A 23956-nucleotide genomic window follows, 5' to 3' on the forward strand; every position below is an offset into this window, starting at 1 on the left:
GAAGATGCTTTTTAAAAAATTTTTTTAATTATGCATAAAAAATAAAATTTCATAGAATAAGAGTATTACATAAGAAAGTGTGAAGTCTGTTCTGTCCTATTCAGTAGGTTTGTTTTTTAAGAAACACCATTGAGGTGATTGCCAGAGCCAATCCATTGACAAAGTGGCTGGAAGGCCCCTTTGCAAGCGTGTCCCAGAGGATACAAAATAATTCAGGTAAAGAAAAATGTTCCCTCCTCCCCGGGGGCTTTGTTTCCCTCCATTCCCCCCTCCCATTCTTCCAGGCAAGATACCTAGGCTCTTCTTTCAGGAAGAGTTCCAGTAAAATGATGCTTGACCTTTGCAGATTGTCTTCAGTTTTAGGCCTTGTTTGTCAACTTGTGGAGGGTTTAGCAGAGCAAGGATCCAGGAGACAAAGAGAAAGAGGAACTGCAAAGAAGAGCAGAGAAGGCAGCATTGATTTGGTCACAATCATCCTTTGTCTTTCCTCAGTTTGGATTGGGTATCTGGTTTAGCATCCTGTATACCCTAACCATGGACACCTGACTTGGGGAGGTATTTTTCAACCCCAGCCTGGGCCGGTGGAAGTGAGAAGGCTCCTCTCTGACGGGCCCTGATCAAAGGGTGAAGGAGTCCCCATCAAGAAAGCTTCCTTTTATAGGATTACTTGATCTCCCCTCCCAAGGTCATTGAAACGTTCATCTTGAGCTTCACCTTGAGATATATGGCTGCAGAGCTTCCAGGAGCCGGGATGAAAAGATGCATTGTTTTGCCAGCAGGGCCTTTGAAAGCATGGAATTCTTGCTTTCCAGATTTAGGTTTGGGCCTAGGAGTCATCCACTTTTCCCTCCTATGCTTTAGAGCCCCTGAAGACAACACAATTGAAACAATTACTCAGCCTCCTGTTTATGATTACATTAATATCTTCCTAATCCTCGGACTTTGCAACTATTGTTTCCCTGAGCAGTATATCCCTAAATGGGGCCCAACTACTGTTCCTCTGGGTTGAAACCGGAAAGTGGCTCCGAATAGCCAGGCAGAAGTTCATTGTTCCTCACTCTGTTTCTCTTTAACTCGTCTTAGAAACCAGAAGACACAACCGTGGATTTAAGGGGAAAGGGAATCAGAAAAGGTCGCTTTTCACTTCCAGAGGATCTCAAGGCTACAAATCAAAGCATGGACCAAACTACCACCTGGTGATTGAATCCTGCTGGAGATAACAAGGCCAAGCTAAGAAGTGGGTTCTTTTGGGCCCCATAAAAAAAGAAAAGACTGCTTCTTGTCATGGGACTGTTCGGCTTGGTACCATCACTACAGAAGTCTGTACCATTTTGTTTCAATTAAGGAACACAAACAAATCACAATAACAACAAAAACAAAAAAAAAGCTCATTCAATAGGTTTGGAAACCCACTGTATAGACATAACAAAGCTACCACAAGGGCTTAAACCGCGTGCTGAGGGTCCTCCTTTGGTAATGATTAACAGGGCATAGGGATGTACATCTTCTTTCCCAATACTTTCTGGAGACAGTTTGCTATCCCATTGCCTTAGAACAATCATGAGGCCTTAGAGAGGGGGCAGCAGAAAGGGGCCTAGGAGAGGGGAGAACAAAAGCGGGTAGCATTGAACCAGAGGCCTTAAAACATCATCACTCTATATAGCTTTCAAGGACCTATGGGAATATCAAGTCTGTTCAGACCTCATTTGGTCACCTCTGAGGACAATATTTCTTGGGGGGGGGGCACTGAAAATAACATAAAGCTAATTATGATGCTAATATAGCATACTCAGAGGATCCCTTCCATTTGGCAAGATCTCTGAGAGTCATTTCACCCAGTGAAACATCACTTCATCCAGTGAAAGTCCAGTCATGTATTAGATGAACTAGATACATCCTGGAATTTCTCCGGAAGTTTGTCAGTAGATGGCACCTAGTTTGGTGGGAGGTTTGACACTAGGATCTACAAATTTGAGTTGAAGAATCCAAGAGGCAAGAACTACAGGTAAGGGCATGATATAGATACCTTCAATTATTTGAAGCATCATCATATGGAAAGGGAATTAAGATATGTTTTTAATAGTATTTTTTTAGCAATTATATGACAAGACAATTTTTTTCATTTGTACAAGGTATTGAATTCCAAATTTTTCTTCCTCCTTTCCCTCCCTCTGTTTCTGAAATGGGAGGCAATTTGATTTAGATTATGTGTTTGCTATTATATAGAACATATTTCCATATTAGTCACAGTTGTGAAAGAAGAAACAGATCAGAAGGAAAAAAAATGCTAAAAAGAATTAAGTGAAATAAGTCTGCTTCAGTCTTCATTCAGAAGCTATCAGTTCTTTAAGTGGATGTGGAGAATATATTCCCTCTTGAGACTTTGAACTGGTCTTACATCATTGTTTTACCTAAAAGAGTTGAGTCATTCATAGTTGTATCACTTTGTATCAGCTCATAAAAATCTTTCAAATTTTTCTGAAATCTTCCAGTTAATCATTTCTTTCTTTCTTTCTTTCTTTCTTTCTTTCTTTCTTTCTTTCTTTCTTTCTTTCTTTCTTTCTTTCTTTCTTTCTTTCTTTCATCTTTCTTTCTTTCTTTCTTTCATCTTTCTTTCTTTCTTTCTTTCTTTTTCTTTCATCTTTCTTTCTTTTTTTTTTTTTGGTTTTTGCTAGGCAATGGGGTTAAGTGGCTTGCCCAAGGACACACAGCTAAGTAATTATTAAGTGTCTGAGTTTGGATTTGAACTCAGGTACTCCTGACTCCAGGGCCAGTGCTCTATCCACTGCACCACCTAGCCGCCCAATCATTTCTTATTGTACAATAATATTCTATTACATTCAATTGCCACAGTTTGTTCAGCCATTCCCTAATTGATGGGCAGCTCTTCAATTTCTAATATTTGCCTTGACAAAAGGGCTACAATAGATAGTTTTGTACTTGTAGGTTCCTTTCCCTTTTTAATGATCGTTTGGGGATATAGATCTAGTACTGGTATTGCCAAATCAAAGGGTATGCACAGTTTCCAAGATGGTTGATTAAGTTCACAACTCCACAACAGGATGATAGTGTCTCAATTTTTTCCACATCTGTACCAGTAGTCATCATTTTCCTTTTCTGTCCAATAAGTATGAAGTGGTACCTCAGAGCTATTTTAATTTGCATTTCCATAATCAAAAACAATTTAGAACACTTCTTCATATGCTCATAAAGAGTAATTGCCTCTTCACATCCTTGGGCCATTCATTGATTGGGAATGGCTTTTATTCTTATAAATTCAGTTCTCTAATGATGTTTGTCCTTTGTTCTCAAAGAAGACCATTCCATCAAGGAGGTGATGCCATGATAAGCACATGAATTGGATTGGGGGTGGGGGGGCTATGCAAAGTCACCAGTCTCACTTTGTCCTCCATAGTCATCTGGATCCAGTGGTCAGATATGAATCAGCGCAACTGGAGATGGCCCTGGGTTTTCTATTTGAGAAATGGGGCTTTTATCAGATAATTGCCATAAAGAGTTTCCCAACTTCCTGATTTCTTTCTAATTGTGATTGAATTGGTTCTGTTTGTGCAAAGGTTTTTAAATTTAATATAACATTTATTATAAAAAAAATTTAACATAAAATTAAGTATTTTTTATTTTATAATGCTCTCTATCTCGTTTAGTCATGAAACTGTAACTCATTCAATTTCTCCTTTTAGAATTTGGATGCTCTGTCACTTGGAGCACATATATGTCAGTATGCACTGATACTACTTCGTTTTTCAGTAAGATGTAGTTTATTTATCTCTTTGAGGGCCAGTTAGGTGGCACAGTGGATAGAACACTGGTGCTGGAGTCAGGATGTCCTAAGTTCAAATCTGGCCTCAGACACTTAATACTTATTTAGTTGTGTGACCTTGGGCAAGTCACTTAACTCTTTTGCCTTGCGAAAAAACAAAACTATGCTACCCTGTTTAATCCTTCAAATGAAGTAGACTATATTCTGATTCTGCCTTTTACCTTTATTCCGTGTGAACCTTTCTGTTTCAAATATGTTTCTTGTAAACAATATATTGAAGGATTTCAATTTTGGATCTAACTCTGCTATCTGCTTTCATTTAATAGAATTCCTTCCATTCACATTCACAGCTATGATTACTGACATGCATTCAAGTCTATTATTGTCCTTTTCCTCCTGTTTTTCCTCTCTCTCCTTTCACCCCTTCCTTCTCACCAGTGTTATGTTTCTGTCCACCATCTCCTCCAATCTGTCCTCTTTTCTCTCAGTCTCCACCCTCCCCCATCCCTTTTCTTAATCTCCTCCCCTCCTGATTCCTTGTGTGGTTAGATTGATTCATATATTCAACTGCTTGTGTATATTATTCTTTGAGCCAGTGCTGAGGAGAGTAAAGTTCAAGAACTGACTGATGCCTACCCTCCCATCTTTTCCTCCATTGCAGTAGATTTTTGTACTTCTTTTGAAATAATTTGCCATATTCTACCTCTCTCTTCCAGCTACACCCAGTGTATACCTCTTTCTCATCCCTTGGCTGTTATTTTACATCATTCCCTCAAATTCATCTTATAATCATATCCTATATATCATCTTCAATCATATCCTTCTAGCTATACTATTAGTGATATGTTTTTAAAGAATTACAAGTATCATCTTCCTATGTATGGTTGTATACAGTTCAATTCCATTGAATTTCTTATGATTTTTCCTCCTTTTTATCTTTTTATGCCTCTCTTGGGTCTTGATTTTGGAATTCAGTTTTTCTTGTTCAATTAGGATCTTCTCCTTATGAAAGTTTGAAACCCTTTTATTTCATTCAATGATCATTGTTCCCCTCGAAGTATTATGCTTAATTTCATCTGGTAGGTGATTCTTCTTGTAGTCCTAGTTTCTTTACTTTCTAGAATATCATGTTCCATGACCTCTGATCCTATTAAGCTATTGTAATCCTGATCGTGGCTTCCTAATATTTGAATTGTTTCTTTCTGGCCACTTTAAAATTTTTTCCTTGTCTTGATAGTTGGGAAATGTAACCATAACAAAAACTTGAAATTTTTTGCCCAAGGTGATCAGTGAATTCTTTCAATGACTATTTGTACTGTTGTTTCAGGATATCAAGGCAATTTTCCTTGATAATTTCTTGATATAGATGATGTCCAGGTTCTCCTTTTGACCATAACTATCAAATAGTACAATGATTGTCTGTTCTGGATCTATTTTCCAGGTTGTTTTTTTTTTTTTTTCACAAGGTATTTTACATTTTCTTCTATTTTTAATTCTTTTGAATTTTTTGATGGACTATTGCACATACCCATTATAGCAGGTATATAGCACCCTTATATCTAAAGATTAAAAAATAATTCTAATGTCATTTTGCAGCTGAAATTCAGGGATATTTAATGAACTTGCATGAGATCATATTGGGAATTAGTAAAAGAGCTGTTACTTATGCCTAGTAATATATCCAACTGGTTAAAGTGGGATTGTGTAGTATAGGGAGACAGTCCATTAACTTTGGAAATAACAGTTGGATTCTCTCCAGTCTTCCAAGCCCTGGCAAGCCTAGATCTTAGTTTCAATCCTATCTCTGAAAGAGCTGGAGACCTCCTGAAATTTCTGTTACCTCATTTGGGCTGTTTCAAAACATATGTATTCATCACTTTTCTAGAATTTATATTATTCATTCTTCAGGCTTTATTAAGGGGACTGCAGATTATATGAAAAGGATGAATATCAACATATGCACATATTTATGAGTTCACTGTTCAGGTAGAATTATACAAATGTGTATATATATATATATATAATATGAATATTGGACATAAATTATACATTCACAGAAAAAATATTCCCACACATACATATTTTAGAAATATCTCTAGAGCCTTTGAGTTTGTCCTGGGTTATATTAATTTTCCTAAACTGGAATTCAAGGGTTAGCTTTTCAAATAAAAGTTAATTTTTATTCCCATATGAATGTCTTCCTCTCTTCCCTCTCCTCTTTATTTTCCCCTTTATCCTCTTCTCCCTTTCTTTTTTCCCCTTCTCTCCTTTTTTCTTTGTTTTCTGAAACCTTTCCTCTTTTCTTTATTGTTATTTCTACCTTTCTTTTTGTTTTTTGTTGTTGAATTAAATAGTGTACCCTGGCCTTCCATCCTCATACTCTTTGGAACTTAGGTAAGTTTCCATGGGATGCCCCTTGTTCATTCTTTATTCTACCTTCTCATCTCAAACAATCCACATCCCTGACTTGTTAAAGTCTTGAGAACAAAGTGGCCAGTCTGCATTAGAAGCGGAGCTACAACAGAACTGAAATCACGAGCAACCTTGAAGGGACTCTTTCCCAATTGACATCCCCAAGGTGTTATCCATATCAGGTGGCCATTGGTACAAGGTCAATGATGAAATTTGTTTGTTGAGTCACTTTGGTCCCAACGATTTTCCCAACAATCTGATCTACTTGATAGTGCTTCTATTTCAGAAGTGTCCAGTCAGTAGAACAAATAGGGAACCTGAGAATTTTCCAGCAGAGCAGGAAGAGGGGTGGCCTTCAGCAAGCAAACAAAGCAGCTTTTCCCTTCTTTTCAGGAGATCATGACGAGGACAGTCACAAGGATTCAGAATGATTCTAATTTCTAGTCTCAAGCAGGTCTGTCTTCAGACACTATTGGCACTCTGGAGTCTGAGTGACTGACTGTCACATTTTCTTAGTTTTCCTCCTCTCCCTGAATGCTTATATCAAGACCATTATACTCCCAGGAATCCAAAATTATGACCTTCAAAGGGAAATGGATTAAAATAGAGCCAACCTCCTTTTCAAAGGACCTAAAGTGAGGTCAAGTTTTACAAAACGAATCTAGAAAATCTAAAGCACACTCATAAGAAAACTTTGTGAGAATAGACTTTCCCCCCAAAACCTATAACATTCCTTTATGAAAGAAAGGGAAAGTTCCAAATTGCTTTGTTTCTAGTCTAGCATCTGAGGTCTCTGTACATATGAGACAGGATTAAGGTCTGAATCTCTGATTATCAATGATAAAGGAAAATCTGAGGTGAGAAAACTTCTCAATAATGTTGAGTCTCAGGATGTTGCCTAGGATCTCATAGCCACTATATAGCACAGATAAATCTTGAACCTTTCTATCAGTGTACTAGATTGCATTTCCTGTCAGTGGGACATTAGAAGTTCCTAAAAATCATTATTTAAGTCACAGAAGTTGACCCCTTTCAGGTTGATTTATGGTTATTGCCCAGCTGTGGTTTGTATCACCATAGTGGTATTAGGAGGCAAATGGAAACCATTGCCCAGTTCTGTGGTCCTACCAGCCCTCCCTGCTTCCTCTAGACAAATTACCTGTCATCCTGAGGTACCTTTGTCCCAGAAGGTCCTGAATACGGAGGCAAGTTGAGTAGGCGATGACATGTCTTGGCCTTCAAGATTAGGAATGAAAGCAGTGAAATGCTGGGCCACAAACATATTGACAGGTCTGCTCAGTGGAGTTTTCAAAGCTCCTGCACACCATCGTTCTCTATTGGTGAAATGAGGTTAAATGAGCATGGAAAACATGTTGGAGGGGAAAAGAAATCACAAAACTTCAATGTTTAGAATGAGGGCATTTTTATCCCTCAAGGATGGAGGGAGGGAGGAAGGAAAAAAAAACAGTGATTAAAACATTCCACCCAGGTGTTTTCAGCTTCTTTCGCCTACCTTTCTCCCTGATCAGCTGCCTTTTTGGAGGCCCTGCTTAGGAGCTTCCCTTTCTCTGAAGATCATCTCATGCTCCAAGGTAACCATACAGATTTCTGATAGGCTAAAACTTGGTCACCAAGGAAGATCAGTTCCTCCTTTTTTATCCCATCATACCATCTCATAACCATCCTCTCCTCCACTTCCTGGAATCTGATTTCCTTCAAGACTTAGCTCCAGCACCCACTCCTGCATGAAACATTCCCTCCCAGCCTCCACCACTGCCAGCATCTTCCCTCCCCATTAATTGTCTTGTATTTTATAGATAGAGAGTCCTATTTGTTATGGATATATTTACACACAGACACACATATGCATGCATGCATGTATGTATGTGATATACACAACTTATTTGTTATTTGTAAGCTATATGGAGGGGCAACTAGGTGGTGAAGACAATAAAGTGCCAATCCTGAAGTCAGGAATTCTCAAGTTCAAATCCAGCCTCAGACACTTAACTAGCTGTGTGACCTTTTGCAAGTCATTTAAATGTGATTGCCTTGCATTTTAGTAGTATCTCCTGATTTATATCTGACCACTCCAGAGGAGAAAGTGAGGCTGGAGACTTAGCTCCCCCTCACTCAAATCCATTTCCAGTACATGTCATAGCATCACCTCCCTGATGTCATGGTCTTCTTTGAGAATAAAAGTCAAATATTATCCCCATTTTACAGTTGAGGAAACTGAGGCAGTCAGGGGTGAAGTGACCTAAACAAGGTCACACAGCTAGCAAGTATCTAGGACTGGATATGAACTCAGGTTTTTCTCATTCCAGAACAGTATTCAAGTTTGTCTTGGGTTACTGAAAGAGTGAGTGGTTTGGGGTCACATGATGAGTCGCATGGTAAATATATACCAGAGGTCAGACTTGAACCCAAGTCTTTTTGACTCTACTGGCAATTCTGTCTCCTCTACATGGCACTGCTTCTGGTAGAATTTAAATTATTAAAACCTGTTAGAGGACTTCAGGTAAGACTGCAGAATGAAGGGACACAAAAGAAACTCCACCTAAAATTCCTTTTATAACCCACAAAGAAAATATACAAAAGTAAAACTACCCAAAATAATCATAAAAATCATTTAAAAATCATTAAAAATGAATGAATTAAGAAAGCCTTCAAACATCAGGAAATAAGTAAGAATAAAAGGAATTGGATTTTTTTTTTTAATGTGAGAAGGGAAAATGTACTCATAGAGCCAAAAACATTTATGGCATAAGAAACTATGTAAGAATTTTCTCTTATAAAATAAATGCATAAATAAATAACAATTACACTGAAGAAATTAAAGGGAAATAAAATTATCAAATATTTTATCAGGTAAAATGAAAAAGAAATATTACTAAGAAAAAGAAAATGATAGAAATTCAAAGCAAAAAAGTATCTTATTATGTCATTTTGCTCTCTTATATTTTATTTTTTCCTTAAGGATATGATTTCTCTCTCAACACATTCAATTTAGATCAGCATATAGCATGGAAACAATGTAAAGACATCAGACTGCCTTCTGTGGGGGGTGGGGGGAAGGAAGTAAAACTGGACGAAAATTGTAAAATTCACAAAACAATGAAAAAAGAATTCAATGGCAAGTATTTTTTTTACAAGAACAGAATAATATAAAAAATAATGAAAATAGGGGGAAAATCAGAAAATTATTAAACTGGAAGCTTTTTTTTGATGGAAATAATATGGAGAATTGGGCAATTTAGTGACCCAGTGAATAGATTGCTGACTTGGATGAATAAAGTCCAAGTCTTTCTGTGAAGACTATCTTTTTGAGTTGAAGTCTGGCCTCATACACTTACTAGCTGTGTGACTTTGGGCAAGTCACTTAACCCTATTTGCCTTAGTTAGTTCCTATGTAAAATGAGCTGAAAGAAGAAATAGCAAATTACTTCAGTACCTTTGTCAAGAAAACCTCAAATGGGGATATGAAGAGTTATATATGACCAAAATAACTGAACAGCAATAAAAGAGATCATCTGTTTTCAGATTCTCTGGTTCCCTTTGTCCACCTCCATGGAATCCCAGAGAAAATCTCCCACATGAAGTTTAGATTAGTCTGATATGTTGGTTCTTCCCAACAGGGACAGATAAGCTTCCTTCTAGAAAAACTCTATTTCTAAAGTAATAAAAATTAGGTATTAGGCAGCCATTCATAACCTATTGCTAAAACAGATTAATGTGCCTATCTACATAGGCATAAATCTCATGGGTATGCATTAATTCATATTTAAAGCCTAAACAATAATCTATCACCTTTATTTTCCACTCTGGAATAAAGAATAGATTTATGGGAGGCAACCGAAGTAGTATGCAGAGGCAACTGAACATCTTTCTGAATTTTTGTACCCATGAGAGAATAAAGGTGAAAATGAATAAGTAAGCATACTAAGAGGAAACACCAAAAAGGAAATTTTAAAACAAAAGTAGTACTCAGCAGAATAGAAAATAAGAGAACAGGTTCATTAATAAATAAAAAAATATGGAGAGCTATTTTGGGGGAAAGAACAAAAAATTAAAAATTAAAGAATTAAAGCAGAGAAGAAAATTGAGTTTCCAAGATTTAAAAAAAATATGAAAGAGGAGATGAGAACCATAGACCACCAGGCTCATAGATGTTTACTTCTTTTTTCTTTACATTTTCTATATGATATCTCATTAATCCAGTATTCAATTTGCATGGAGGGAAATGTGAATACTGATTGGTTAGAGAAGACTGAATATGACAATAGGTATAAGAATAAGGAATTTAATCTTTCTGAGTTTTAATGTTCTGGGAACATAGGTGGAGAATAAAAAGGATCTCACCAGGACAAAGTCCACTCTCAATAGTCTTTAAAATCGCAGGACTTGGAAGTCAAGAAACATGATGGGACTGGCTCCCAAGTGCGTCCAAGGCTTGTTATGCACCAGTCTTCCTTCTTTACCATCTCTTTAGACATTCTTCCTTCCATGCATGTCCCTGAAGTAGGTCCTCATGTCTCAGTCACAATCAAAGAATGACCAGTGATGTAGTATCATGTTCACCATCCCCTCAGCCATTAAGAAATCATCTTTCCCTTCCTGTAAGAGGCATTTACCAAGGGTTTGTCCTTTCAAAACTGCTTTCATCCTGAAAGCGGGGTTACACTTGGCAACAAAACAACATAAAAAGTGAATAAATCTTTATTTTAAAAATTAAATCTGTAAATCAATAACACTAAAATGGATTTAATCAAGAATTTTCAGGAAAAGAAATCACATGCAATAATTTTGCTGCTGTTACATGGAAATGGCTATGTAAACAGGTGAATTAATAAGTGAGATTTATTTATTTGATGAATTTTTCACTAATATTTATTTATACATAAATGTCTTTACTAAGAAATTCCACATATTGTCCTCCCAATCTCCATGGGGATCTGCATTTGAATACACAAGAAACTCAGCACATTCTTCCCATGAAAATGTAGTTCTATTCACAAGCCTCCATCCAAAGAAAGCTAAGACAGAAAAAGACAATTCTAGATTAACATCATTAATCAGTGTCAATGGAAATTATTAGGTAAAATAGTAGCAAATACAAATATAGCATATAGATTGTTATAATGATTCTAACCTGAATGATATCAGTTTGGAAGAAAGTTTTTAATATGCCATCCCAGAGTTCTGTTCTCCATCTTGAACAGTTTAATAATTGTATAGAAGACTTGGAGTTAGGTATATTGATGACGGTGCTGGAAATGAAATTCAGGGGAAAAAATTGCTATAAGGATAAGATTGAAACTGTTCCACAAAAGCTACCATGCTTCTCTCAAGGATTGTGAGTTCTCCAAAACAGACACAAGGCATGAAGTTGTGGAAGATGAAGGAAATGTCCTCCCCGAATGGTCAATGTGTCTTTGAGGATGGAGTGCACACTAAGAGGTGCGGGAATGGAATCAGCTAAACAAGTGTTGACTGATATATGCCAGCCATTATGGCAGTATATTACAGATATGGAGGGTCTTCACACAATATAGACCCTTAATCTACTGGAAGGAGGGAAAAATATGTGTCTAAAAAAATTAGATCCACAGCAGCTTTAATGGGATTAGTGACCACTTTCATGCACAGATCCAGTCCTGGGGAAGGGCTGGACAGAAGCATCTTGAGACAGTGATGAGGGAGAAATTTGTGGGCATGCACACTAAATCTTCAACTAAGTTACAGTGAATGCCAACTGGTCCTTCCCAACTCCAAGGCTTGGGGCTGCTGGACAGCAATGATGGGACATGATTCAATTTGATTTAATTTTGATTTGATTTGATTTGATTTAACCACATGGTTAAATACTTGACTGATGGACATCCTCATCCCATCTCAAATTGAGAGCAAGGAAAGTCCTTTGGCTGGGTTTAGAAAAATGGAGTTCAAGAATACAAGATGGAAGAGGCATGAGACCACAGAGAGAAAAATCTCAAGAAAAATTCGATATGAATCCAGTCAAAATAGTGAAGGAGCTCTCTGCCTGATTTCAGAAGGTGACAGTCCCAGGATGAGGCAGGCTACCATCCTGCTGGAATCTTCTTTCGTCAAGTCACATATGGAAAGGGCGTTCAGTCTTAGATGGCACCACAGATTAAGAACCTTGGAGAGCGTCCAGAGGAAGATGATTGGGATTGCCAAGGGCCTTGAGTTCAGGCTGTATAATCAGTTGGATGAACTAGGGGCGCTTACCCTAGAGAACAGAAGCCTTCACTTTGGGGGACTGTGGGGACCATCTTGAGATTCTTGAAGAGCAGCTGCCTGGAGTACTGGTCAGGCTTTGGCTTGCAGGCGGCAGGAGGCAGAACTATGAGTAAACAGGGAAAGTTGCAAAGAGGAAAATTGAAGCTTCTTTCAACATTATTTACTCTGCAGCTACTGGATTCTGGGAGCTGATTATATAGAGGCACAAATGAAAATATCTCTCAAATCAAAATTTGAGGAATCAAAATTTGCACAGGTAAACATGTCTGAACATCTATTCATCCACCTATCCATCTAACTATCCAATTATCCATCTCTGTCTCTTTCTATCTACCTACCCACCTAGACAAACACATATGTGTAGAGAGACATGCACACTCACAAATGTTTTTATATATCTACATATATCTACTTTTATAACTATATGTCCAAGACACATATAAACATATATATGCCTACATCTATCAAGTCCCATGCTCTATACTCCTATATAGAGAAGTATATACTCTATAACTCTATACTCACATATATTTACTATTTCTATTTCTGATGGAACCCATGTAAATATGCATTTACATTTATCTGCATATGCACACATGATATTTCATATTTATTTGGTAAATGCATGTATGATCTCTTTAATAATTTTTGATAAATGCAAAAATACTATTGAGAAAGTACTAATGAAGGAAGTCTTAGGAAATGTCCTAGTTTGACTTTAGGATTTGAATTGAGTTTTAAAGAAAACTAGAGATTCTGGAAGGTGGTGGTGAGTGAAGGGGGGAATGAATCCAGGTATAGAGAACAAATAGCCTGCACAAACTCATGGAGACGGAAGGTGAAATATTATTTGGGAGGAACAGTAAGTCAGACTGTATAACCAAAACACAGAATATATCAAGGAGAACCAGTCTTCTAAACCTAGAAAGATAGTTTGGAGCCAGATGGTGAAGTTTTCAATCCCAGATGAATTGGCATTTGCTCCTAGAAGCAGTAAGAGACCAATGGAGCTTCTATGGCTGAGGTAACATGGTCAGACCTGTGCATTGGGAAAATCCTGGGGGGCAGTTAGGTGGTACAGTGGACAGATCTCTGGCCCTGGAGTCAGGAGGATCTGAGTTCAAATCCAACTTTAGACACTTCATAATTGCCTGGCTGGGCAAGTCTCTCTTAATCCCCTCCCCTTAAATAAATAAAAATTAAATTTAAAAAAGAGGAAAATCCCTTGAGCGCCTGATTGAAGGGATGGACTGTGGAGGATAGAGTCTGAAGGTGGAAAGTCTGATAACTAATAATAAGTGGAATTTGCAGTAGTCCGGGCAAGAGATGATTAGAACCTGCATCAGGTTTCCTAGCTGAGTAGTGAAGAGCATCAAAAGATGTTGAACAATTTGGGGAGGCAGAATCAAGAAAGCAAATCAATTTTAAATGCAAATAGAGAATGTGAGTTGGCCTCATGGAGTGAAAGGCGTCAAGTATGATGATTGCATGGACCTGTGTATTTGACAAATTTGTACATTGGCTGGATGGAGGTGGCAGGGAGAGAGAATGAACATAGGAGGATGACTGAGTTGGTCAATCTAGGTAACCAGAGATGCCATCCAGGTTCTACTGTTTTGTAGACTTTTTCCATAGGGGAGCCCTCTCTTGGAGTCTCCCTTGCTGACTAGAGAATGTGAGATCTCTAGAAAATGCTGAACTCAACCCCTAATTTGTCCATCTCATGTGTTATACAGAAATGAATTCTGAATTTGTAAAACAGGTTGCAATGCTTGGGAAGCAAGAGATGGTTTCAGAATCAAGGATAGGGGCTCCTGAGGTAGATGAGCTAGAGGGGCCCAGGTGAATCCTGTTATCTATCAGCACCTCACCCAGCCCTTGACATCTATAAATCACAGAGATGGTCCTGACCTGCATTGGTGGAGGAAAGTTCCTATCTGAGAGGGCCAGAGATGAATGAAATTTCAGCTTTAATCCCTCTGCTTATCTCTATTCTAATTTTAGTACAATTAAAACTGTGACCAGAGGTACTAATACTATGTCCTCACCAAAATGCAGCTTTTTTGCATATTAATGGTAGAAAAGAGCTCTTCTCTATTTCATTCTCAATTTTGACTCCTGAAGAACACTGATGAAAGAGGGACTCGAGGGGGAGAATAAGAAACAAATTTTAACATAAGCAATATAGAACTTTGATTAGTTATGCACACTTATTACAAGGATTTGGTTTTTCTTTCTTCTTTTTCCAGTGGGGGAGAGTGGAAGGGACAAAAAAAAACCCCAAAGGTTTGTTCATTGAACGAGAAAATTGATTTTAAAAATGTAAAATTATTGTTCATAATGACAATACTAATGCAGAATCGTGGAATAGACTTGTCTGGCTTCCTGAGGCTGTCTTTGATATTGGTTGTAGGTCATTCCATGAGGAAATCATCTTCTTTCTTTGATAGAATACATCAGAATATTCCTTTTCTACCCAATGAAAAAGAAGGGTACCATTCTGAGAATTTGGGTGCAGAGAAGGAGGAACTCTTTGGGTTTAGCCTTCTGGTACTATCTCAAAGTGTGAATCCCGGGTAGCAAATGGATATATTATAGCTCTCCTCAAAGGGAAGATTAATTCTTGGGTCTTAGATAATATGCCGAGGTGACAGCTAATTTCATCCTGGAAAATGGTCTCTTCTTGCTTCTGCACTTCTTCCATCTGACCTTTTCTATCCTCAGCTTTTTGTCAGTTTTCTAGGTCCCAGAAAGAAGTGTTTCTATCTCTTAGGTTTCTGGAATCTTTGTCTTTTAGGCAGCCACCATTGAAAAGTTGCTATAGGTTCAGGGGTTGGTCTTTTAGGGCTCTCTTTGAAAGACAGCCCCCACCCCTGGGTCAGGGTGTCTTCCTTACTTCAGGGAGGGCACTACATATTGCCCACTATGGATCCCAGCACCATTTAGAAGGAATAATAAGTTCCAGGTGTTAATCATGGGAGAGTGGTCAGGACCACTGGCAGGAACACCGAATGGTCTACAGCTGCCTGGCTTCCATGGATGGAGACCATGGCCCTTAGCAAAAGAATCCCAGATCAACTGCTCCCAAAGCTCTCTATCTTGGAGAATAAAGAGTCTCCTGCAATGTTCAAAGGTCTAACTTAAAATGTAAAAGAGGTCAGAATTAGAACTTTAAGGGGATTTAGACTACAGAAAAGATTTGTGTCATTTGCTAGAGATGAGAGAGTGAGAGACAGAGACAGAGAAATACAGAGGGAGAGACATAGACACAGTAACAGAGAGAGACAGGGAACAGAGACAGGGACAGAAGGAAGATCTAGAGGATTCTGGAACTGGCTTATAAATCTGTGCTAAGTCTGATACTGGGCTAAGGCATCTGAAAGTCTTGAGACATCTACTTGAGTACTCTTTCCCAGAACCAACGAGCAATTCATTTCTTTCATTATGATAGTTTTGGTATTAAAAAGATAAGGAAGGAGTAACTAGGTAGTGCAGTGGATAGAGCACTAGCTCTGGAGTCAGGAAGACCTGAGTTCAAATTCAGCATCAGACATTTAATAGTTGCCTAGTTGTGTGACCTTGGGCAAGTCACTTAACCCCATTGCCTTAAGTAAATAAAAAAACTTTTTTAAAGATATAGGAAAGGAAAAGAAGAAATATTATCCAATAATTAATTTTGACCAACCCAGAGAAATTGAAACTGATTCTGTGAACGGGTGCTTAAGGTTGAAATGGAACATTGAGGACAAATGACCACTTTAAACACTAACCTAATGATAGAGAACAAAAACCAGACATAATCTGACACACAAATAGGAAATGCTTGTTGAATTCTCAGTGAGTCCTTGATATGCATACGAGATCTGGAAAAAACAGATTTCAGGAGACTTTCAAAGTCACAGTGGAGGGGTCATCTTCACAACAATGAAATCCTTCATCACTGAATTTGATACAATAATACTTTCAAGCACTCAGAGAAAGACTGGTAAGGAATCCATAGATTAAAATTCTACAGGGACTACCAGCCCAGGGAGGATAAGAAACTCACAAGGAAATTTTGGAGACAAAAATTGAAAGTTTTCCAGTGAGGATGAAACAAAAAGGGAGAGTGTTGCCTAAAGATACCAATATGACTACACAGGGAACTCTTATATCAACTCACAGTTTTAAAAGACATGCAAAAATGATGGAATCAAGGGAGAGTCTGTGAGGATGAAGACCAAAGTAGAACAGAGCACTGTACAAATCATTTCAGGAATCCCAAGGCTCCAGATTGTTAGAAACTGAAGATTCTAAGAATAACAACTAGAATTGTGCATGTGTATGTGAGGATCAAAACAACATATGAAGACGGGATGGAACCATTGTTCAGGGATGATGAAAACAGAACGGGGGCAGGGAACTGATCTCCAAATTTTATGCTGATTTTATTTTCCAAGGAAAGTGTGGAACAGGAAGGAGAGAAACTAAGTTATTAACACGGATGCGAACTCCAAGGTCAGTAAGGATTGGGTGAGAAAGATTACCTGACTATCCTCGGGATGCCAAAATAATTGAGCCTGGAAAGAATCTAACCCAAGATAGAGGAGAAATGTACAGATGGAATTACTGAATTCTTGATGCTTATCTCTCAAATTATATGTACAGGAAGAGCGATTCCCTAGGAGTAAACAAGGGTAAAAGCTCCCATCTATTTCAGGAAAGAGTCTGAAAACAATAGACCTGTGAGTTTGACTTTTCATTCTGGAGTCCTACATGGAGTAATCAAAGAATGGTCCCTGAAAAAAATGCATCTTTAATAAATTAATGTCAACTTGGATGGAAATCTCCAGTGGGATGTCCTAGGGACAAGTCCTTGAGTCTCTGCTGTTCTAATTTGGATGTCAATATCTGCAAAGTTGCTTTCTAACCAATTCAATCAATCAACTAACATTCAAGAAACTGATACTCTGCCAAGCAATGGGAATCTAAAGAGCATTAAAAAACATGATGTTTCATGTGGGAGACTATATGGATATGTGTGTATGTGGATGGATGGATGTGTAAACTGTTAGATACAACATACAGAATCAAGGGAGAGGACTCTGACAGGAGAAGGCACTCCAGCTAGGGATGAGGGTAGAATAGGCCATAACAGGACTGACATAAGTGGCAACTGAAAAAAATAGATAATAATGACACCATTAGTATGAAACACTTCCAACCAAGCTCCAGTCCTGTATCTGAAGGGTGGAGACTATTACCAACTGTCAGCTTATTCCCCTTAAAGATACTATTAATTGTTAGGAAGTCATTTCTCTCATCTGATATCAGGCCTACATTTTCCTCCTTGCCCCTGGCTCTGCTCTCCTGGGCCATCCAGGAGAAGATGAATCCCTCTTCCACTCCTTTCAAGTTCAACTGTGAACTCTGAGACTTCTCTCCCCTTGGCTAAATGGCTTTAGTTTCTATATACAATCTTCATATCGCATGGAGTCAAGGCTCTTCCCTGTTCTGGTGGCTTTCCCCTTGAACAATCTCTAACTTATTAATGGCTTTCCTATAATGAAGTTTCCAGCAGAAATTAAAAATATAACTGGCCTCTAATGTATTCCTACCAGGACAGGTTTGGTCTGATCAGGTCAGATTAAAGATGGGTTACAGCATTACCGATGGATGCTAGTGTAGTATAGGGGATTCTCTTTATTGGATTTTCTTTGTTGGGTTTTTGCCACCATACTAGATTAGTGACACATTGCAATCCACTAAAACCTGCAGATAATTTTTAGACAAATTCCTGCCTAAAAAAATATCTTCTCCATCTTGAATAGTATTTATGAAGTCAATCCCTTGTTCTTAGTTTCATCCTTTAGAGCCAACAAATCAAATCTAATGGCTCCTCCATCATGCAAATTTTTCAACCTTGTTTCACTACTTGAAGATGGCTATCACATTCCCATAGTCTTCTCTTCCTCAGACTACATATGCCCATTCTCTTCTGCTGAGAATCGTAAGTTGTGATGTCTGGTCCATTTGGTTGAGGGTCGCTCAGAGTCAGGGAGAGAATCCCCTAGAGCCTGGCCTAGCCCAGGCCTGTCTTCTTTAGGATGATGAATGTATTGGTTCTGGCCACTGGAGAAATGAGATCGACAAGGATCAGCTCAAAGTTGGCACTGTTTATATTCCTGAAGCTTTCTGCTGCCATCAGGGAAAGGAGGATGAAATTCAGGGGACCTGCAAAGTCATCAAGAGCACAACTCCCAGCTTTGTTGCCAGCATGATTGCCCGTACTTAAGTAGGAAACAATAGAAATGAGGTTTTGTTTTTATAAAGTTCCACATGTTGTCCTGGAAACCTGGTCTTTCTAATAACTCCCAGCCTTCTGGCCAATGGGAACAGAGGCCTGCCTGATGTTTTAACAGGCCTCTTCATTTCAGCAGCCAGAGGGGAACAATCAAGGATACCATTTTGGAAGTTCAAAAGAAAATAATGAAATACCAATGGATGCCAATGACTGCTCTCTTTCCATGGCCTGTCTGCAAGGGCCTCATTGAGAGGAGTGAGGGATTCTTCTCCTACTGGAGGGTCTCTCACATGCTCCAAACACTTACTTCCTACCCCACTCCTGCTGGAGAAAGGAGAATTATTTTAGCATCATGTACAGTTATAGGAGCAGAGCCTATCCTCCAAAATCCAAACTGGACATCGTTTCCATTTACTGTTCTATTGTTGCAAGGAAGTAAAATAATTACTGGACTGAAATAACAAAGTCAGACAATGGAATTTTAACTGTGAGGTCAGGCCAGTATTGTTCCCTCCATGATTAAGGAGCACCAAGAATGGACTGGAAGTCATCCAGAAAAAAGTTAGCTAGAGGTATGTTGAGGCCTCATGGACCATACCCATAACTTCCTTCTCAAGCCTTTTTTTTTTAATCCAGTTGATCACACTCTAATTTCCCTTTATTTCTTGGTTCTCTTTTCTATTCCGTTTTATCTTTTATCATACTTTTCAGCACTTCTCTGTTACCCTTCTGTGTTTTCAGCTTCTTGAGGGATTCTTCATAGAAATATTTCTTTGTCTTAAATATTTTTTCCTCTTCCTATCTTAGACTTTATTCTGAAGGCTTTACCCCTTAATCAATGACACTGCCCATTCCCCTGCAGGAAAATACTTGCCTCTGAAGCCCTGTGAATTCTCAAACCCAATTTCTTATTTATTTGGGGAAATTCTCTTCATTGTTTTAATATTTTTCTGGATCCCCGACGCATATATGTCCCTTACAACTCAAAATCTATGACATAAGCATTTAGTCCAAACTTTTCATGTTATGGATGAGAATACTGAAGTTCATGGTAGTTTAAGTGGTATGTTCCAGGTCACATAGGTGCTAATTGATAGAATTAGGATTCTATGCCAAGTCCTCTCCTCCAAATTCTTTGCTGTAGTCACTTTTTAAACAATAGCCCCCAACCCTCAGAGAAATTATGCTATCTCACAGGTACCCACAGCTGCAGAGACAATATGCCTCCTTCCTTCCTTCCCCAAGAGTCTAGCCCCCAATTCTGTTTTCAGAAGCCTTCTAGAAGTGGGCTCTATGTTCTTGGGCAGTGACTTTCAAGTAAGAGTAGCACCTCATCATCCCCCCGCCCTTAACCTTTGCTTTTCACTTCTAGAAGAGTGAATCACATAAATTGAGCAGATACAGATGGGTTGTGGTCTCATGAGATATGAAATGATTTATGTTTCTATACTCACCCCTTCTTTGAAACTGCCTATTGCCACCACCATCCTTCCAGTATCCCAGGTTCATAATTTTAGAACTTTATCCAATTCTCCCCTCATATTATCCCATATAAACAATCAATTGCCAAATTCTATCATTTTTGCCTTTATTACTTCTTTTACATTCTTTCCCATCTCTCTTCTCATAAGCCAATACTCCAATTCTCTTGCCTTCAGTCTCTTCCCACCGCATTCTATTCTCCTTTCAGTCACCAAAATGATTTTCCTAAAGCTCAGAGTTGATGATATCCTTCCCCTACTCAACAAAATCTGTGCAATATTTCAATTTCAGTCATCTCTAACTCTTTATGATCCATTTGGGATTTTCTTGCAAAAGAGAATGGAGTGGTTTGCCATTTACTTCTCCAGTTCATTTCACCATTGAGGAAACATTATTAAAGACTTGCCCAAGGTTACACAGTTGGTAAGTATCTGAGGTTGGATATGAACTCAGGAAAATGAGTCTTCCTTACTCACTTACACAAACCCAGAACCCTATCCCCTGTGCCACCTAGATGCCCCCAACAAAATCTAATGGTTCCCAATTGACTTAAAGATCAAATCATATTCCTCTTCCTGTCATCCTTTTAATAGTTCTATGTGTAAAAATTTTATAATGTAAATAACCATTAGTACAATGGTATATACATACAGATATGATCATACCTATATACATACATATATATATATATACATATATATATATTATATTTAGAATAGGGCAGCTAGGTGGCACAGTGGATAGAGCTCTGGCTTTGGAGTCAGGAGGACAGGAGTTTGAATCCAGCTTCAGACACTTGATTCCTACTATCTGTGTGACCCTCCACAAATCACTTAACCCTGATTACCTTTCATCCAGGGCCATCTCCAGTGGTTCTGATTCATCTGGCCACAGGACCCAGGTGGCTCTGGAGGAGAAAGTGGGGCTGGTGACTTAGCATAGTCCCCTCTCACTCAAATTCAAGTCATGTGCTTGCCATGGCATCACCTCCCTGATGTCATGATCTTCTTTGAAAATGAAGGAAAGACAAACATTATTATTTAAAATAAGCAATCATGAAGTTATTGGGGTACATGCTTGATTTGATTTTACCGATAAGAAATAAGATCAATACATCTTTCTCAGATCACAATGCAATAAAAGTCATATGCAATACTGGGCCAAGGAGATATAGACTCAGAGCAAATTGGAAACTGAATAACCTCATTTTAAAAAATGAGTGGTCCAAAAAACAAATTATAGAAAGAACTAACCATTTTATCCTAGATAATGATAATAATGAAACGACATACCAAAACCTATGGGATTCATTCAAAGCAACTCTCAGGGGATATATTATAGCTCTAAATGCTTATATGAATAAATTGGAGAATGAGGAAATCAATGAACTAAACATGCAACTAAAAAAATTAGAGAAAGAACAAATCAAAAATCCCCAATCAAATACCAAATTAGAAATTTTAAAAATTAAAGGAGAAATTAATAAAATTGAAAGCAAAAACCTATTGAATTAATAAGAAATAAGATCAAAAAAGTTTGGAGAGCAATTATTTGAATCCCAGAGCATTGTTCCCTGGGGAAGGGGAAATCCATAGTACCCAAAGCCCAGGTCTTTGATGGATTATGGTTTTTACAAACTAATTCACAGATTTTATCTCTTTCAATAGTAAGTAAAGTAGCCCAATAAGGCAGCCCATGTTTACTACCTGTGTCTTCTTAGACCTGAATTCTAATATGTTTCATTTTTAGTCCATTTTCACCCCCTGAAGATGCTGAGTTATTTCTTAGTCCTTGTCACTTGCTCCTTGATCAGAATCCAATTAATAACTAGTAGTTTTTGTGGGAAGTAGAGAGGGAGAGTGAGCTCATCTAGGGTTCAATGGCTTAAGACATCCCTGGTGGGATGGATGGGTAGGAAAATGCACAATAATTAATCTCAGATCACTATTACTTCCTCTGGAAGGGATAGGAAGAGAAGGAAGCTTCCCCCATGACAGAACTGCTACTACTGCCTTTTGGGGATTTGTTGGGGGTGGGTAATGCATGTGAGGAAGTAGCTGAAAGACAGCTGGGCACCATTTGTATTTCATATCCTTGACAACAACCCCAATCTCCCTGTCTCCTTTATACTTTTTAGTGAGGATGAATGGGGAAATTAATGTTGCTTTCTATGAGATGCCACTGTGGGAATCTGATACATGAATAATTCCCAGCCCAAAGTTAAACACTTGTTATAATATAAACATAGAAATCTCATGAGAGCAGACTGGGTCCACAAGGAGAAAAGATCGGTCTAGATGACCTGAGAGACCCCTTTCTACTTTAGGCCCATGATCCTAGTTGATTCTAGTCATCCAGGAGACAAGGAGTCATGGACAAATGAAGAGAATTTCCTCCAACAAATGACTTCTTGGGCTTGCATGATGGTGATTGGGCTTAGAAGGCTGGAATGGGATTCCAAAGGAATTTGAACTGACCCTTTGGCAATGCCATTGAGAAATGGCACAAAATCCTTAGGGCAAGGTCAAAGTAGTGAGGATAATGGGTCACTTAAGACAAACACAAATGCCTCAGAAACCTGTGATTTTTGGAAATGGACATCACAGAAGGAACCAAAAGATAAATGCTGAAAGGAACAATCACAAGTACAATCAAAACTGAAAATGGAAATAAATTAGAATATCTAAAAAATGTACTTAGGGGTAGAATTGTAGGGGGAGCAGTCATCTGTGTCAGAGTCATCAGAGATTGAGGACTTGAGAAAATGGCCATTGAATATTGTTAGAGGAGAGATGGGATGCCAGATTGCAATAGGTTCTCTGATAGGACCCCTCCATCATAACTCACTAAATTGCCTGAGAATGCTGAGAAAAGAACAGAAGGCTCTGTGATCCTCATGCCTGCCATTTCACATCTGCTCACAATGCCATCAGGAATGTGTTTGCCCTGTATTTGATGAAGTCTGGACAAAGCCATTGTGCCTCCCCCCTTGACTTATGTTTTGGTGTGTTGAAGGATGGATAAGATCTAGAAACTTATAAACATTGTGGCCCACAATTGTGAGTAAAACTCCCAGAGGATAACCACTTGGCTCTATGGGTTTAGGATTAAAAACTCCAAGTGCAGCAAACCTTGTTAAGTTAACTGTCAGGAACTTGGCTAGGAGCTAGAGGCTTGCTACACGATCTCGGTGTCACCCGAAAATACAAGCTAACTGACAGATGGAAAGCCACAGCATTGCAGGTAATTGAGAGACTAGGGCGTCTGCCAGTCTGTGAAAGAGCGCCAGGGACAGGCTGGTGCCCAACAAGGACAATGCATGTAAATGAGCCCATGGGGGGTTGCTTGGTCCATTGAGTGAACAAGTGAACCCAAGAATCATCCTCAACTTCAACTATTCCCCTTTCCAACCAATCAGTTGCCAGTTCTTGACAATTCAAACTTCACAAGCTAATCTTGAACCCATTCCTTCCTCTCCACTCTCATTGCTCCCACCCTAGGCAAGGCTCTCATCAGCTCTCACCTGAACTGTTGCTGTAACCTCTTGTTTCTTTTTTCCTTTCCAATCTATTCTTCACATAAGCTTCTGAACTGATTTTGCTGAAAGCCGTGTCTGAGACATTATTCCCCTGCTCAAACAGCCCTACCGCCTCCCTATAACTTCTAAAATGAAATAGATTCTCTTTCGTACTGGAAAGCACTTCAGAGGCTAAGTCAAACCTAGCTTCTCAGGT

At 38.5% G+C, this 23956-nt stretch overlaps 1 long non-coding RNA gene across 1 annotated transcript in view; it reads left to right on the forward strand.

Moving 5' to 3' along the window:
- Positions 1 to 542: 542 nt before the first annotated feature.
- The window catches only part of LOC141495103 (uncharacterized), a 73241-nt gene continuing 49827 nt past the window's right edge, over positions 543 to 23956 (forward strand). Inside the window, exon 1 of the long non-coding RNA XR_012470659.1 lies at positions 543 to 2005. This is a non-coding gene — a long non-coding RNA (uncharacterized LOC141495103). The remainder of the gene's footprint in view (positions 2006 to 23956) is intronic.

The sequence above is a fragment of the Macrotis lagotis genome, chromosome 8, assembly GCF_037893015.1.
Source record: "Macrotis lagotis isolate mMagLag1 chromosome 8, bilby.v1.9.chrom.fasta, whole genome shotgun sequence".
In the NCBI taxonomy this organism is placed as follows: domain Eukaryota; kingdom Metazoa; phylum Chordata; class Mammalia; order Peramelemorphia; family Peramelidae; genus Macrotis; species Macrotis lagotis.